The sequence below is a fragment of the Euprymna scolopes genome, chromosome 14 (assembly GCF_053919585.1).
Source record: "Euprymna scolopes isolate OS-2025 chromosome 14, ASM5391958v1, whole genome shotgun sequence".
Taxonomy (NCBI): Eukaryota; Metazoa; Mollusca; class Cephalopoda; order Sepiida; family Sepiolidae; genus Euprymna; species Euprymna scolopes.
The window spans coordinates 70,718,163-70,738,050 of NC_136495.1; the positions used below are offsets into that span (position 1 = coordinate 70,718,163).

Sequence of the window (19,888 nt, forward strand, 5' to 3'; positions counted from 1 at the left end):
AGCCCAGAAGCTTGTCAAAACTTGAGGCCTCCTGAAGACGAGAGCCATTCATTTCAATTGATGACAAATATGGATTAGAATGTTGATGATGTAAAGAGAGAAGCTTGGTTTTAGATGCATTAAAAGTAACCAGCCACTCCTTTCCCCATTGTACTACGTGCTCAAGATCAGAGGAGAGAGAATTGGAGAGAACTTGGTTGTTTACTGTCTTAGATGTGGTACCATAAATGGTAGTGTCGTCAGCATAAATGTCTACAAATGATGTAAGGATATGATTTGGAAGATCATTAATGTAGATCAGGAAAAGAGTTGGGCCCAGGATTGTTTTAAAGCTTTTGAATTTAATCGAGGTTCGTTCTATTTTGTTACTGTCTTAATCACCAGACTGACGTGTATGGCTATAACAAAGGCCAGTGCAAGCAATATGGTGCCATATTAAGTGTCTGTCGATTGTTATATATTAGTCAGAAAATTGTAAAATGGCTAATTTCCTGCGTATTTTCGTCTCTCTCTAGTTACAATTACTTTTCAAGAGGGTGTATGGAACGATCACGTTGACCCACTGGCTTCCGTTAGATCACCGACGTTAAGCAACGTTAAGGTTGTTCAGTACTAAAATGGGCGAAACGTTGTAAAAATAATACTCAAGATGAGAAGAGTAGTCCGAAGAATCCAAATAATACGAGAAATAAATTGCGTACTATGCCCCTTAAAACCATTCACAATACCTCATTAAAACAATTCACAATACCCCCTTAAAACAATCCACAATACCCCCTTAAAACTATTCAAATACCCTCTTAAAACCATTCAAAATACTCACTTAAAACCATTCACAATACTCCCTCAAAACCATTCAGAGAACTCTATTAAAACCATTACAAAACTCCATTGAAACCATTCACAATACTCCATTAAAACCATTCAGAAAAATTCATTAAAACCATTCACAATATTCTATTAAAACCTTTCACAATACCCCCTTAAAACCATTCACAATACCCCCTTAAAACCATTCACAATACTCCCTCAAAGCCATTTATAATACTCCATTGAAACCATCCACAATACTCAATTAAAACAATTCAGAAAACTTCATTAAACTCATTCACAATATTCCGTTAAAACCACCCACAATGCTCCATTAAAACCATTCACAATACCTCTTAAAATTATTGACAATACTCCATTAAAACGATTCAAATAATTCGAAACAAACTGATATTGGAAGAACATTGATGAATTGACGTATAAAATCAAAGTACACGAAAGCTAGATTTTATGCAACGCCTGTTGCATAAAACAAAATTAAAGTAAACATAGCTCACATTTAAACCACTTACGCACTGCAGCTGTATTATAAATGATAGGTAGTTTACAAGTGAATCCTGTATATACTAACATATAAAGATATAAACATATAACTATATAAACATTCAAAAATATAAACATATAACCATATTAAAATACAAACATAGAAGTATGTGAACATACGAATATATGGATATATAAATATACTCATGCATTTATGTATGTACAAATATATAAACACGTAAACATACAAATATATATTATACAAACATATATAAATATATATAAACACATAAAAAGATAAACATGCAAGTAATATATATATATATATATATATATATATATATATATATATATATCTATAAAAGTGAACGTGTCTGTGTGTCTGTGGTGTACATTTCCCTACACAATAACTTTGTCAATTTTTAGTCTACAGACTTGAACTTTTATATACAGGGTGCTGAGATTTGGGGAAATCAATGTAATCGGTTTTCGGCCAGAAATTTTGCTGTTAAGGGGTCAAAAGTCAACGATTTGACCTTTGAGAACTCTTTCAAACTCCTCCGACAATTTTGGGTAAAAACACTTGAAATTTTAGATATAGGTTCCTTGAACATGGATCTAAGTTAATAACTTGATTTGAGCCCAAACAATGAATTTTAAGGGGTCATAAAAGGGGTCGAAGTTTAAAAAATTGACCGTTTTTTTTTGCTTAGCATACACCTCCAAACACCCGGGCAACGCCGGGCGCTCATGCTAGTATATATATATATATATATATATATATATATATATATATATATATATACAACGAAAATAGAAACATAAAACTATATAAACATACGAATTGATAAACATACAGATTTCTTATTTGCTAGCCTGTGTGCCCGGCGTTTCCCGGGTGTTTGGAGGTGTGCGTTGAGCAATATAAAAAAAGTAGTAGTAGGCAGGCAGGCTTGAACCCGTACCGCGAAGGAGGAAAATAAAGTGGAAAGAAAGACATGACTTATTTGCTGTTGCGCCTATCGCTAAACTGAAGGTGACGTAGGTTTAAATTAAGGCTAGACAATCGAAAATATCGGTGAAAAAAGCGACTCCTCCCTGTAGAAAAGTTCCAAGTTGCGGGTGCAGGAACCATTGTTTGGGGCCAATTTTTTCGATATTTGTCGTCCGAAGTGTCGGGCTTCAAAACGATACCGATTTCGTGAAACTCCGTCGCCTCTGTCGAAAGTTTTAGGCATACATACATACATACATACATACATACATACATACATACATTTAAACAGACAAGTGAGGTTTATGTAATAGAACATTATTCTAGAACAAATTCTCTATTGATTATTATCCAATATATAGTAAGGATGTCAGAAGTTATAAAAATATGACTTGGATACCATCCCCCAGAATCAAAAGCAGAACGTTTAGCGATGCAGTCTTAATCATTATTTATACCACCAGCGTTGTTACCGTTTATGCTACCAACAGATGGAGTGTCACCGGCACTTTGGATTGAAACTTTAACGTCGTAAAGAGTGTAAAATTAGAACTAAATTTTATCCAGTACTTATCCACTGCGCCACGGACAGTTCTAGTATGTATTTTAAGGACCTCAAACTTGTTTTGTTTTCTAGATGTATAATCTTACTACTTAAGCATTTTTTAAACATCTAAATCTGTGTCTGTAACAGAGCGCGGGCGTGTGTATACAAATGCATGGGAAATGACATCACCGGTAAAGAAGAAGACTATACAAAAGAAGACAATCACGTTAGAGACGTGGATGACGTTCGAGATCACGTTAGAGGCGCGGATGACGTCTGCGAGCATTTCCGAGAAGAGGATCACGTGAGGGCTGTCACAGCGGTAACAAGAGAATGAGGAAAGAAATGTCGTTGTACAAAAAACAAACTAAAAATAACAACAACAACAAAAACAAAAATAATAATAATAAAAAACAAACAAAAAACAAAAACAAAACAAAACGAGTTGAAGTTCTGTTCTATTCATTATCTCTTTTGAGACTGAGCATACAACGTGTTGGTTCCAAGAAATGTTACATTTCGCCTGTTTGAGATAATTGAATTCAGATGAAAACAATAAGAGATCGCCCTATTTCCAATGGCATCATCACTTAAAGTGTCAACCGCATTTTTTAAGTTGACAAGTGGTCGAGAGAAATTATACTTAAGGATGAACGGAAGACTTCAAGTCTTGTAACTCATTTTCTTAAGCGTTAAAATACTTGCAGAAAGTTTTGTCCTAAATAACAAGAAGCATAGACAATCGCGACGGAGATAGTATAATTAAAAGACATCGTAACAAGGGATTCTTTTGTCAAGCAATCTCTTACAATTACTGTTTCTAAACCATCTCTAACATTTACAAATTTAAAATCATCTCTAATAATTTGATTTGGCCACCGCGACGTTTCTTCCAGCCTCGTGGTGGTGCTGGGTTCGTTACTTCACGAATGAAGTCACCTGGGTGTAGTCAAAAGGCGTTACGTAACCAAACTAAGAAAGGCGTTTGGCAAGGAGAGATTTTTTTAGAGGGGGTGGATCTTGCAGCGAGCGCGAACTTTGTCACCGACGTAATTAATGAGCCTGGGCAAGAGAATGCATCCGAACCAGACGCCAGAGTGAGTGTCAAAGAAGTTCGACACCAGACCATACACACGGACTTTAGTTGATTAGGTCGAGCAGTTTTAGGGGCATGCCATCGGCATGTATGTTTTTTCCAAAGGACTCCGCGATTAACAGGGTCGAATGCAGCAGCAAAGTCAACGAAGCAGACAATGAAGTTTTGCTGGTAACCTCAACGAGGCTCAAGTATACGTTTTGGTTTTGACACAGATAAAGAGTGGGGCAAATTTTTGACAGTGGTTTCAGCTAGATGGGTGTTTTTCGTGAAAGACTAAAACTGACACTTAACCACATCTCATTCAAAAGTGAAAATCCTGCAAATCTTTGCACCGATATCTATAAGACTGATACCGTGATAATAATTGCAACACTGGTTAACTTTAGTCAAGATCGAACTGTTCCTTCTTTAATCCGACTTTTTCGATTTATCCATTTTCGATACTTATCGGATGCATTCCGATACAAAACCTAATCACAAACATTCCCAAACACATAATATGTATGTGTGTTATATTTAAAATAAATTTCATGCTCGCGTTTTTCTATTGTAATCCACGATTTTTCCAGGTTTCCAGTAAATTCACTTGTTCTTTGTTTAATTTCAGTCTTTTTTTTTGCCTCCATAAACATAACATACACATATGTAATAATAATGTATGGTACTCGTTTGCTTTCAATAAAATCCCCTAATTATCTCCCTTTCATCCTTTAGTTCTTTCTGTTTCACTTGTTACTTCTCTTTTCGAGAGAGCGGTGAATTGGTAGCAACAGTAGTCGCTGAAACGATTTGGTTGCTATGGAAACCAGTCATAAAAAACTTTGCTCACCTCCTTACGTTTTTTTTTACGATTTTGAACACCAGTAAATTCATCATAACTTTTGTTTTACTGAAAGAAAACTGAAAAAAAAAATCACAATATAGCTGAGAAGGTGATCTATAAACTGTAATAATTGTTTGAAATTTGGTAAAAAACTGAGTGGGCTTAAAAGCAATTCTGAATGACTAAAACTGGCACTTAACCACATTTCATTCAACCACATACCGTGTTTGAATGAGATATGTGTGATATTAAAAAAAATCGGTCGAAATTTATAATGAACGACCTCACACACACAAATTGTATTTTATATATAAGTTGATTCCTGAATGTGCGATGATATGTAATTATTCCCACAATCAAACAAGGTCGCAGCTCACACAAACCGTGAAAGCCACAGATCGGGCGTCTAAAATTAGAGTTGATTTCCTCATTTCAGCTCATCTGTGGAACATATCCGAACTCGGATTCGAAATCTGAGTTATTTGAATGCGAGGCGAATACTCCACAACCTAAGACAACGCACCACAAGAAAGTCTATTTTTAAATTAAGTAATTAAGTAAAAAAAAAAAAAAAAAAAGAATTTTTACTTGATTGAATAATTCGAAATAAGAAAAATATTTTTGTTTCGATTTAATTATTTTCATTGTGCAATAATTTATATCAACTGATTACTAAATTTGCATGGCTATTTTTTTAACATTATTTTCTAGTTTAACTTTATTTTTTCCGATAATTTTCTTTATTAAATTGTCATGTAATTTGGTTGGGATGACTTTTTAAATTTAGTAATCAAGTAAAAAATGGAATGCTTACTTGATAAAATAATTCGAAATAAAACACACACACACACACACACACACACACACACACACACACACACACACACACATTGATATTACTCCCCGTGTAGTTTTATAATTTTTTTTTGGGTTTCACTCCTCCCTTCGGCTCCATTTTCAATTATGTGTAAATTGTTTTATTTTAATCGTTGCCGACGTAATCTCTTGACAAATGTCGGACGAAAGGTATCTGGAGGTTCTTTCTTTTTATTTTTTTAGTCGAATTGTCTTTTGATTATATTTCGTGTCTATCTTTTTCTTCCCGCATCGGTCTTCCTTAAAATTCTAATAATGACTCGACTTATCCTTTTTAAGTCTTTAATATATATATATATATATATATATATATATATATATATATATATATATATATATATGCACACACACACACACACACACACACACACACACATATATATGAACAAATGATTAATAAAACATGTTAAAAACATCTTGAAAAAGAGTTAAAAACATATTTAATTTTAAAAAGGAAGCACAAGATAAGTGAATAGTCCTTAATCCGTGGAGTTTCGAAGAATATATATATATATATATATATATATATATATATATATATATATATATATATATATCTACCCGGCGTTGGCAGGGGGAAACACTGGCGGACGAATAATTCAATCACATAATATTTAAGATGCCGCGAATATCCTAACTTCTTACAATTTTCCATAAAAGGGAACAACATTGGATCTACAGAAGCACAAACCACATCCATTTTCGTCTATAAAAATTAAACAGGAAATAACTCACATAACTTAAAGAGGAAATAATACTCATAGCTTAAATAAACTTACTTCGGTCTTTAAGTGCAACTATTGTCGGTAATAATAATTGAAAATGAATTAAATATAATATAATTAAAAATAAACTTCAAATAATATTTCTAAATAGAACAATAAAAACAATTAAATAAGAGGAAACAATTAATAACAAGGAGCAAATTATTAAAATAGATTTTTTAAAATGTAATATGCAAACGAAGTTACTTCTTAAATGTGAACTTCCTTTGAATAAATAGTATATATAGAAATCACGCTGGAATGAAACGGCCATTTTCAGTAGGAATTGTGAACAAACAAACAAAGAGGCACGGATAGGTATACGTCTTTATTATAATACATATATACGTGTGTGCGTGACATTACGTATTCACAAATAGGTATAAGACTTTATTATGATACATATATACGTGTGTGCGTGATATTACGTAATCACAAATAGGTATAAGACTTTATTATGATACATATATACGTGTGTGCGTGATATTACGTATTCACAAATAGTTATAAGACTTTACTATGATACATATATACGTGTGTTCGTGACATTACGTATTCACAAATAGGTATAAGACTTTATTATGATACATATATACGTGTGTGCGTGATATTACGTAATCACAAATAGGTATAAGACTTTATTATGATACATATATACGTGTGTGCGTGATATTACGTAATCACAAATAGTTATAAGACTTTATTATAATACATATATACGTGTGTGCGTGATATTACGTAATCACAAATAGGTATAAGACTTTATTATGATACATATATACGTGTGTGCGTGATATTACGTATTCACAAATATGAATAAAACTTTATTATGATACATATATACGTGTGTGCGTGACATTACGTATTCACAAATATGTATAAGACTTTATTATGATACATATATACGTGTGTGCGTGACATTACGTATTCACAAATATGTATAAGACTTTATTATGATACATATATACGTGTGTGCGTGATATTACGTATTCACAAATAGTTATAAGACTTTATTATGATACATATATACGTGTGTGCGTGACATTACGTATTCACAAATAGGTATAAGACTTTATTATGATACATATATACGTGTGTGCGTGACATTACGTATTCACAAATAGGTATAAGACTTCATTATGATACATATATACGTGTGTGCGTGACATTACGTATTCACAAATAGGTATAAGACTTTATTATAATACATATATACGTGTGTGCGTGACATTACGTATTCACAAATAGGTATAAGACTTTATTATGATACATATATACGTGTGTGCGTGACATTACGTATTCACAAATAGGTATAAGACTTTATTATGATACATATATACGTGTGTGCGTGACATTACGTATTCACAAATAGGTATAAGACTTTATTATGATACATATATACGTGTGTGCGTGATATTACGTAATCACAAATAGGTATAAGACTTTATTATAATACATATATACGTGTGTGCGTGACATTACGTATTCACAAATAGGTATAAGACTTTATTATGATACATATATACGTGTGTGCGTGATATTATGTATTCACAAATAGGTATAAGACTTTATTATAATACATATATACGTGTATGCGTGACATTACGTAATCACAAATAGGTATAAGACTTTATTATGATACATATATACGTGTGTGCGTGATAATGTGTATTCACAAATAGGTATAAGACTTTATTATAATACATATATACGTGTGTGCGTGACATTACGTATTCACAAATAGTTATAAGACTTTATTATGATACATATATACGTGTGTGCGTGATATTACGTATTCACAAATAGTTATAAGACTTTATTATGATACATATATACGTGTGTGCGCGATATTACGTATTCACAAATAGTTATAAGACTTTATTATAATACATATATACGTGTGTGCGTGACATTACGTATTCACGAATAGGTATAAGACTTTATTATGATACATATATACGTGTGTGCGTGACATTACGTATTCACAAATAGTTATAAGACTTTATTATGATACATATATACGTGTGTGCGTGATATTACATATTCACAAATAGGTATAAGACTTTATTATGATACATATATACGTGTGTGCGTGACATTACGTATTCACGAATAGGTATAAGACTTTATTATGATACATATATACGTGTGTGCGTGATATTATGTATTCACAAATAGGTATAAGACTTTATTATGATACATATATACGTGTGTGCGTGACATTACGTATTCACGAATAGGTATAAGACTTTATTATAATACATATATACGTGTATGCGTGATATTACGTATTCACAAATATGTATAAGACTTTATTATGATACATATATACGTGTGTGCGTGACATTACGTATTCACAAATAGGTATAAGACTTTATTATGATACATATATACGTCTGTGCGTGACATTACGTATTCACGAATAGGTATAAGACTTTATTATAATACATATATACGTGTGTGCGTGATATTACGTATTCACGAATAGGTATAAGACTTTATTATAATACATATATACGTGTGTGCGTGACATTACGTATTCACAAATAGTTATAAGACTTTATTATGATACATATATACGTGTGTGTGTGATATTACGTATTCACAAATAGTTATAAGACTTTATTATAATACATATATACGTGTGTGCGTGACATTACGTATTCACAAATAGGTATAAGACTTTATTATGATACATATATACGTGTGTGCGTGACATTACGTATTCACAAATATGTATAAGACTTTATTATGATACATATATACGTGTGTGCGTGACATTACGTATTCACAAATAGGTATAAGACTTTATTATGATACATATATACGTGTGTGCGTGACATTACGTATTCACAAATAGGTATAAGACTTTATTATGATACATATATACGTGTGTGCGTGATATTACGTATTCACAAATAGGTATAAGACTTTATTATGATACATATATACGTGTGTGCGTGATATTATGTATTCACAAATAGGTATAAGACTTTATTATGATACATATATACGTGTGTGCGTGATATTATGTATTCACAAATAGGTATAAGACTTTATTATGATACATATATACGTGTGTGCGTGACATTACGTATTCACAAATAGGTATAAGACTTTATTATAATACATATATACGTGTGTGCGTGACATTACGTATTCACAAATAGGTATAAGACTTTATTATGATACATATATACGTGTGTGCGTGATATTACGTATTCACAAATAGGTATAAGACTTTATTATAATACATATATACGTGTGTGCATGACATTACGTATTCACAAACAGGTATAAGACTTTATTATAATACATATATACGTGTGTGCGTGACATTACGTATTCACAAATAGGTATAAGACTTTATTATAATACATATATACGTGTGTGCGTGACATTACGTATTCACAAATAGGTATAAGACTTTATTATGATACATATATACGTGTGTGCGTGACATTACGTATTCACAAATAGGTATAAGACTTTATTATAATACATATATACGTGTGTGCGTGACATTACGTATTCACAAATAGGTATAAGACTTTATTATAATACATATATACGTGTGTGCGTGACATTACGTATTCATAAATAGTTATAAGACTTTATTATAATACATATATACGTGTGTGCGTGACATTACGTATTCACAAATAGGTATAAGACTTTATTATGATACATATATACGTGTGTGCGTGACATTACGTATTCACAAATAGGTATAAGACTTTATTATGATACATATATACGTGTGTGCGTGATATTATGTATTCACAAATATGTATAAGACTTTATTATAATACATATATACGTGTGTGCGTGACATTACGTATTCACAAATAGGTATAAGACTTTATTATGATACATATATACGTGTGTGCGTGACATTACGTATTCACAAATAGGTATAAGACTTTATTATAATACATATATACGTGTGTGCGTGATATTACGTATTCACAAATATGTATAAGACTTTATTATAATACATATATACGTGTGTGCGTGACATTACGTATTCACAAATATGTATAAGACTTTATTATAATACATATATACGTGTGTGCGTGACATTACGTATTCACAAATAGGTATAAGACTTCATTATGATACATATATACGTGTGTGCGTGATATTACGTATTCACAAATATGTATAAGACTTTATTATGATACATATATACGTGTGTGCGTGACATTACGTATTCACAAATATGTATAAGACTTCATTATGATACATATATACGTGTGTGCGTGATATTACGTATTCACAAATTGGTATAAGACTTTATTATGATACATATATACGTGTGTGCGTGACATTATGTATTCACAAATATGTATAAGACTTTATTATAATACATATATACGTGTGTGCGTGACATTACGTAATCACAAATAGTTATAAGACTTTATTATAATACATATATACGTGTGTGCGTGATATTATGTATTCACAAATAGGTATAAGACTTTATTATAATACATATATACGTGTGTGCGTGACATTACGTAATCACAAATAGTTATAAGACTTTATTATGATACATATATACGTGTGTGCGTGATATTATGTATTCACAAATAGTTATAAGACTTTATTATAATACATATATACGTGTGTGCGTGACATTACGTATTCACAAATATGTATAAGACTTTATTATAATACATATATACGTGTGTGCGTGATATTACGTAATCACAAATAGGTATAAGACTTCATTATAATACATATATACGTGTGTGCGTGATATTACTTAATCACAAATAGGTATAAGACTTTATTATAATACATATATACGTGTGTGCGTGACATTACGTAATCACAAATAGGTATAAGACTTTATTATGATACATATATACGTGTGTGCGTGATATTACGTATTCACAAATAGGTATAAGACTTTATTATAATACATATATACGTGTGTGCGTGACATTACGTAATCACAAATAGGTATAAGACTTTATTATGATACATATATACGTGTGTGCGTGATATTACGTAATCACAAATAGATATAAGACTTTATTATAATACATATATACGTGTGTGCGTGACATTACGTAATCACAAATAGGTATAAGACTTTATTATGATACATATATACGTGTGTGCGTTATATTACGTAATCACAAATAGATATAAGACTTTATTATAATACATATATACGTGTGTGCGTGACATTACGTAATCACAAATAGGTATAAGACTTTATTATGATACATATATACGTGTGTGCGTGATATTACGTATTCACGAATAGAACATTTTTGGTAGAGTAGAACGCTATCTAAAATTTACAAGTAGTCTTGCTAAAGTGATTTAAAAAATATTTTCATTTTCTTTGTTTTCCGTTCCGGCTTGAGTCGCTGTTGATGGCGCTGATAGGATTGTTAAGAGGACAGACACTTCAGGGTCAACCATTTGCAAGTATTTTTTAACAGGCGAAATGCTCTCTGCGTGGCGTAAGACACGACACGCGTTTTACGCCATGGTTTAGTGTCTCTGTTTTGCGCGAATGTCAACATGTTTTTAGAGGTTATTCGTCAACGGTAAAATAGTAGACTATTCATTGTTGCCAGATCGTTATTTTACTCGTGGGAGAATAGAATATTCAACAATCTGTAACAATACGAGTACTTATCAAGGCCCGGAATCCACTCGGGGAGAAGGGTTATTGCGTGTACAGTACGTTAGTGTTGATAAAGTGTCTTACTTAAGGGGGCGGTTCATCAGGAATTTGTTTATGTTGGACTTGAAGACAAACAAGTTGTAGTCAGGTGGGAAACAGGCGAACGGAACAGAGTTCCACAGGCGTGCACTTCTAAGAAAAAAAGCCTTGTTCATGGAATCTACGCTTTGGTTTTGACACAGATAAAGAGTGGGGGAAATTTTTGACAGTGGTTTAAGCTAGACGGGTGTTTTTCGTGAAAGATTGGCGAAGGGGACGAGGGATTGAAGCTCAGATGAACACTTGCCATGGAAGTAACGATAAAACAAAGACAGGCTCGCAACGTCTCTCCCGTGGGAGAGAGGCTGCAGGGAAGAGAAAAGGGCATTCCCCACTAAGCCACGAAGCCTATTTTATACTCTGTCAAGGCAGGATAGGCTGTTTTTAGCAGCTCCTGACCAGATGTGAGAGCAGTATTCCGTCCTTGGACGTACTTGGCTTTTATATAGATAGTGAATTCCATCAGCAGTGAGATATCTTCTGAAGTGGTAGAAGAATCCTACCATTTTCCCCCGTCTTTATTATCATAAAAATCAGTGAAATCGCCCATTTTGCAAACAATTCCGTTGATTGCCTGCTCTAGTTGGGGACCAATCTCGGCGCACAAGAATGAAGTTTCACGTGCCTCACCGAACTGAATTCGTTCACAATATATTATAGTCCTCATTGCACTTTAGAGGAACCTACTGTTGATTTTATGAAATTATTTTTTATATACAATGACTTGACTTCAAGTTTAAAATAAAAAAAAATAAAGTATTATTGTGAAATTGTGCTTTAAGCAAAAACATTCATTTCGAACGCGCCCCTGTCATATCAAAGAACTTACTCTTTATTTTATATATCGAGCCTTTCTGCTTGTGTGGTAATAAAACCTCTTGAATGCACTCGTGATGTTAGGTTGTGTAAGGTGTTAACTTTGGTTAAAATCGCCTGTTACTTCTTTCATCAGATTGTTCCGATTATCGATTTTCGATACTTATCGAAGACTTTCCGATACAAAATCTATCTAAGAACACTGTCAGACACACACAGTACATCTGTGTGAAATTTCATTGAAATCGGTCCATATACTATATACTCCGATGCAAAAAAAACTGCGGTCTACAGTGTACTCTGTCCTGTGGCAGTCATCTGCACCAACAAAGCAAAGTATGCAGTAATAGCAAAAGCGTGGATGGTTCTTCACAAAGCCTTCACCACTATAAACAAGTAATCTGTGTGGATTTCCGAGCAACTTTGTTGATCTGGCGGAAGCTCATATATCGAAATCGACGGGAGAGTCCATCATATATATATATATATATATATATATATATATATATATACTAGAAAAAGTACCCGTCGTTGATTGGGTTCAAAAACAGCCTACAGAAAATGGACTCTGATTTATGAAAGTATGATAGGTTATGAAAAGAAAGGTTGTAAAGAGATAGTTTCGAATTTGGGGTATCAAAACCAAAGAAAAATATGATGAAAGTAAAAATAAAATAGATAAACCCCATAATTTATTATACCATACCTGTTCACACTGAAACACTTATCACAATATTCTGTGGATCTATATTAAAAAACCTTGTTAAACTTTGTGACATATTTCTATTCTATGGAGGTCAGGCGCGAACGAACAACCCATAATTTTATTATACTATATTTCTGAAACATAATTATCAAAGTATACTTACGCAGATAGATATGAAAAGTCTTTATTAAAGTTTGTGCCTATTTCCATTCTATGGAGGCCAGGCGCGAACACAGACCCCACAATTTTATTATACCATCCCTATTAAAGTTAAAACATACTCATCAAAGTATTATTATCTACATCTAGATCAAAAATACTTGTAAACGTTTTTTTTTTAATTTTTTATTTCCATACTTTGTGGACCAGGCGCGTACGCAGACCCCACAATTTTAATGAATCTTCATTATGCCAGATCAAACATACCCATTCCTGTGTCTCGATAATCTTCTATCATTATATGTGATCAGTTTTCTATAATAGTCAACCATATAGGAGCCTATTCATGACCAGACACACACAGACAGACGTTCAGCTTTATATATATATACAGGGTTATTAAAAAAATCAAGAGACTTTATTCAAAAATCAAGAGACTTTATTCAAAAATATAAAGACATTATTTAAAAATCAAAAGACTTTATTAAAAAATCAAAAGACTTTATTCAAAAATCAAGAGACTTTATTAAAAAATATAAAGACTTTTTCAGATATAAAAAAAATTATTTTTAAAATTTACCCTTAATTGTAGAATCAAATCAAGGTATGGAGAACAATATGAACTCGGATGATTCTGCTAACAAGAAACCCAGAGTAATGATGAACGAATCTCTTTTTGAGTTAATAAAAAAGCTTGTTGGGCAAAATGTACCTGCAACGGAAATTATGCAGATGACAGGACAGAGCAAGTCTACTGTGTATAAAGCAGTTTCAAAGATAAGAGAAAATCCAGATTCCTCTTATTCTGAGAATTATGGAAAATCAGGGCGACCTACAACACAGCATCCTGACTTGGTAAACAAGGTTAAAAATATTATTAATGAAGACCAGTCGTTAACTCAAAAAGGGACTCAAACAAAGTTTGAAGAAAAATTTGGATTTACCCCGAATCAAACCTCCGTTTGCAGACTTTTGAAGGAAGCGGGGCTAACAAGAAAAAGGCTGAAGAGGAAGGAAGCTGTCGTTAACACGAATAATCACCGTGAAAAAATGAGAGAATACGCCAGGGCTTTTGTGGGATATCGAAACCGCGAAGTATTGTTTCTGGATGAAACAGGCTTTAATTTGCACACATCCAAAAATTATGGATATTCGCAAATTGGTGTAAGCCCAGTTACTTATGTGCCCCCTTCTAAAGGACAAAACCTATCAGCCTGCTGTATTATTTCACAGTTCAGCTTATCCTATTACAAACTGATTGACGGATCGTTTAATGGGGAGACGTTTTTTTGAGTTTCTCGTCGGGGCTGTTAATGAGGGTGTTTTAAGGAGAAATGTAGTCTTAGTAATGGATAACGCCCCAATCCACAAGACAATTGTTGTTAAAGAGGTTTTAGAATCTCACCAGATTGAAGTTGTATATCTTCCCCCCTATAGCCCCGACCTTAACCCTATAGAAATTTTTTTAGTATGGTTAAGTCTAGATACTCGGCCATAAGACCTCGTGCTGTTACTAAGGAAGAATTAAAAATTAATGTTGGTAATGTTTTGGAAAACTTAAATGGGGAGGATGTGCAAATGTTTGAAAATCTCATAAGAAAAATGTGGGACCTAATCTACCAAGTAATAACAGGTGTTGAATAAATGAAATTATAAAGTCTCTTGATTTTTTAATACAGTCTCTTGATTTTTGAATAAAGTCTCTTGGTTTTTGAATAAAGTCTTTATATTTTTGAATAAAGTCTCTTGATTTTTTAATAAAGTCTCTTGGTTTTTGAATAAAGTCTTTATATTTTTGAATAAAGTCTCTTGATCTTTTAATAAAGTCTCTTGGTTTTAGAATAACGTCTTTATATTTTTGAATAAAGTCTCTTGGTTTTTGAATAAAGTCTCTTGGTTTTTGAATAAAGTCTTTATATTTTGAATAAAGTCTCTTGATTTTTTAATAAAGTCTCTTGGTTTTTGAATAAAGTCTTTATATTTTTGAATAAAGTCTCTTGGTTTTTTAATAAAGTCTCTTGGTTTTTGAATAACGTCTTTATATTTTTGAATAAAGTCTCTTGGTTTGTTAATAAAGTCTCTTGGTTTTTGAATAAAGTTTTTATATTTTTGAATAAAGTCTCTTGGTTTTTTAATAAAGTCTCTTGGTTTTTGAATAATGTCTTTATATTTTTGAATAAAGTCTTTATATTTTTGAATAAAGTCTCTTGGTTTTTGAATAAAGTCTTTATATTTTTGAATAAAGTCTCTTGGTTTTTGAATAAAGTCTCTTGGTTTTTGAATAAAGTCTTTATATTTTTGAATAAAGTCTCTTGGTTTTTGAATAAAGTCTCTTGGTTTTTTAATAAAGTCTCTTGATTTTTGAATAACCCTATATATATATATATATATATATATATATATATATATATATATATATATTGAATAACCCTATATATATATATATATATATATATATATAATAACCCTATATATATATATATATATATTAAATAACCCTATATATATATATATATATATATATATATATATATATATATATATATATATATATATATATATATATATATATATATATATCCGAACAGTTGGGGAGTTGGATTGGACAAGGAGTAAGGGTTTAGGCGTCTTACCATGGGGTCCCGATTTCGAATCTCGCTAGATTCAGCCACTCTTATGAGTCGTAGACGACGAAACACGTGTCACTGGATATATATATATATATATATATATATATATATATATATATATATATATATGCTCATCATATATATATATATATATATATATGCTAGGATCTGCCTTATTATGAAGACATGCTTTTTTTCTCATTTTCCACTAAATATTTTTTAATGATTTTTAAGGAAATCGCTCCAGACAAGGCATGAAGCCATTTGATATAATGTGACATGGCGCAGAAGCACGTATATAAATGCACGAGGAGTGACTTAACCGGTGGCGGGGGAAGGACCATAAAATAAGAAAGACAAAGATCTAACAAATCTCGTGAGAGACATGAAGAACATTCTAGATCGCGTGGTCGACGTCACGGCCGTAACGAATAGGTAAAAAAATGTACTTGTACAGAACTAAAAAAACGAGTTGGAGTTATTTCCTAATCTTTGTCTTTGTCTCCTTTGCGACTGAAACTGCACACAACGTGTGTTGCTCCGCAGACAACGTTACAGTAAAGAGTTAAACAATAATACTTTAGGGGCAAAAACTCGCTAACGATAGATGTTAGAGGGAATAGAATCTGAGCCAGAAAACAGCAATTCTTCCCTCTTTGTCAGAAATATCGCCCGCGGAATTGTTAAGACTGAAGGGACAATATAAGGGAAGCGACTATGACGAGGCTGCCGAAAGAAAACCGAATATCCATATTCTACTCTCTTAAGTAAAATAAATGTCTTTCCTTTTTTTTTTTTTTTTTTTAATGAAAACTAACGTAATAGGACTGGTGGAGGTCACCTTATTTTGTCGGATTGTAAAATTCCAAATCTGTTGCCAAGGCCGCTGGAAAAATGGTCGGATCCTTCTATCGATCCAGTAGATATCTCACTGCTAATGCAATTCTCTATCTATATGAGAGACAGATACGCCCAAGGATGGAATACTGTTGCCACATATGGGCAGCAGCTGCTAGAAAAGATTTGTCCTACCTTGATAGGGTTCGAAATAGACTTCGTGGCCTGGTGAGAGATGTCCTTTTCTCTTCGCTGCAACCTCTATCTCACAGAAGAGATGTTGCGAGTTTGTCTCTGCTTTATCGTTATTTTCATGGAAAGTGTTCGACTGAGCTTCAATCTATGGTCCCCCTCGCCAAACTTTCACAAGAAACACTAGACTAGCTGAAAACACTATCAATAATTCCCCCCACTCTTTATCTGTGCCTAAACCTAAACGTAGATTCCATGATCAAAGCTTCTTTCTTAGAACTGCACGCCTGTGAAATTGTTTTCCATTTTCCTGCTTTCCAGCTGTCTATAATATGGTTGTCTTCAAGTCCAACGTGAACAAGTTTCTGATGAGCCGTTCCACTTAAGTTAACGAATTTACCAAACTTCCATTACTATCCATTACTATATTGTCCTTTTGACTACTGTACACTCTTTAACCCTTATCCTTGAGTGGCCTATCGGCCTTGATAAGTGGTGACGCCTATGTAAAAAAAATTCATACCGACTTAGTATATATTATTACAGAGTCAATTCCATTGTATTTTACTTAATATATAATAGTGATTTTAAAAGGAAAATGACCTGGGTGCCATCAGCTAGAATCGAAACCAAAACATTTAAGCGCCCCCCCCGCGTCTCCCACTAATGTAGATTTCGAGAGATAAGCAAGAAAAATTTAATATTAAACGACTTGAAGAAATAGATTTAATTTGGGGAAGTGCAAAAGATGCAAAAATATGTCGGCAAGTTGAAATGAATAGTTTGCATTTCAACTCACTGATATATAACTGAACGTATTATTCATCCACCCAAACAAAGATTTCGTAAACCATCCTGGGTGTATGATTACTGTTTTCTTTCAATTTTCAATGTTATGTGACCTATAGTTTAAGAGTTTATCGGTTAAATATTTACATACATACAATACTGTTTTATTTATATAAATAAAGTTATTTGACTTAAATCTATATACCAAGGTTTCAGCTCAATGTCCTCTTCAGAGATATACAATGTAATAATATAATCACGGTGCTTGTGCAGAATAAGAACGGTGCTCTCGTCGGAATCTTTCAGGCAGTTTACATAAAAACTTTGAAAGGTGTCGAACCGCTGAACCAATGAAATCACAGCAGACACCATCATCGAATAAAATCACTATTCTCTATCATTTGTTTTTTTGTTTTTTTTACACCGTGATCACCACTTATCAAGGCCCGGAAGCCACTCAGGGATAAGGGTTATTGCAAGTACATTACGTTAGTGTGGAGATTTGATGAGGTGTTTAATTAGGGGGGCGGTTCATTAGGAATTTGTTAACATTGGACTTGAAGACATCCAAGTTGTAGTCCGGAGGGAAGCAGGCAGACGGAACAGAGTTCCACAGGCGTGCAGTTCTAAGAAAGAAGCTTTGTTCATGGAATCCGCGTTTTGATTTAGGCACAGATAAAGAGTGGGGGAAATTTTTCACAGTGGATTCAGCTAGACGGGTGTTTTTCGTGAAAGATTGGCGAGGAGGGACCAGAGATTGGAGTTCAGACGAGCACCTGCCATGGAAGTATATTAATCTTAGTTTGCAAAATATCAAATTTATAAAAAGCACTATGTCTGTCTGTCTGTCTGTCTGTCTGTCTGTCTGTCTCCATATTTTCAAACTCTATCTCACCCGAAACTAAAAGTCGCAGAGCGGCACTAGGGGTCTCACATGATTGGATTTTTATGGACCATTCTTTTATAGTCTTTAGCCAGTTATTATAGTTTTAAGGGTCAAAAATGGGTCAATAGTTAAAAAAAAAATCGTTATACATTTTGTACATTCATCTTAGCTTATTTTTAATTTTTACTTTTTAATCAGTTCATATGTATGTCACGTTGGTATAGTGGTAATGTCACCAGCTTTGAGTGCTACAGTTTTGTTTTAGGTTTCAATTCTATCTGATCGCATCCAAATAATTTTCTTTTCACTTTTGAAATCACGCCTATAATAATATATACGAAATCTGGACGAATAAAAATATTTAAGCGTATTTTCGACCGGGCAAAACTGAGCAAATCCGGGCGCCCCGGTTAGTATCATAAAAATGCAAAAAAAAAAAACAAAACAAAAAAACAAACAAAACAAAACAAGAAAAAACATATTAGAATATTATTGCTGTATTTGGATTAGCCGTACAATTATTCTCATCTTTCATGCCATCTCACCAATGCTTCGCTCGATGCAAATTTCGATCTACCCTCTTTTATACACTGCCAAAAGCGTAGCAACATTTACACCTGAATATTTTACTCGTTATAAACAGTCCTTAGTGTATGATTACTATTTCCTGTTAATTTCAGTGTTATGTGACCGGCAGTTTAAGAGTTTAT

General features: G+C 32.8%; 1 protein-coding gene across 8 annotated transcripts in view; it reads right to left on the bottom strand.

Annotated features, from left to right (window-relative positions):
- LOC145293082 (uncharacterized) overlaps positions 1 to 19,888 on the bottom strand; it is a 721,286-nt gene that overhangs the window by 17,556 nt on the left and 683,842 nt on the right. The window lies entirely within an intron of this gene.